The sequence below is a fragment of the Pygoscelis adeliae genome, unplaced genomic scaffold, assembly GCF_000699105.1.
Source record: "Pygoscelis adeliae isolate BGI_AS28 unplaced genomic scaffold, ASM69910v1 Scaffold960, whole genome shotgun sequence".
Lineage (NCBI taxonomy): Eukaryota > Metazoa > Chordata > Aves > Sphenisciformes > Spheniscidae > Pygoscelis > Pygoscelis adeliae.
Window position 1 is genome coordinate 3,710 of NW_008823942.1, and position 238 is coordinate 3,947.

Here is a 238-nt window from a genome sequence, read left to right on the forward strand (position 1 = left end):
GAGGCACTTGGATATGGGCAGAGGATGGAGAGCGCAGCAGAGAGCAGGAAGGAGGGGAGGCCGTGTTTTGAGCAACGATCCTGCGCTCTTCTGAAAGCTACTGAGCTAGCGAGGCACTGGCGCTGCTGTTTGAGCAGTCTGCAAGCCCATGTGTTAGGTGTTTCTATGCCCGGCACCCCAGGAGCTGCTGCCTGCATGCCAGACACCCGCATGGCTGGCGCTCCGGGGGGCTGCGGCC

General features: G+C 62.2%; 1 protein-coding gene across 1 annotated transcript in view; it reads right to left on the reverse strand.

Moving 5' to 3' along the window:
• The window catches only part of DCAF8 (DDB1 and CUL4 associated factor 8), a gene marked incomplete at its 3' end in the record, with an annotated part of 14,322 nt that overhangs the window by 3,703 nt on the left and 10,381 nt on the right, over nucleotides 1-238 (reverse strand). The window lies entirely within an intron of this gene.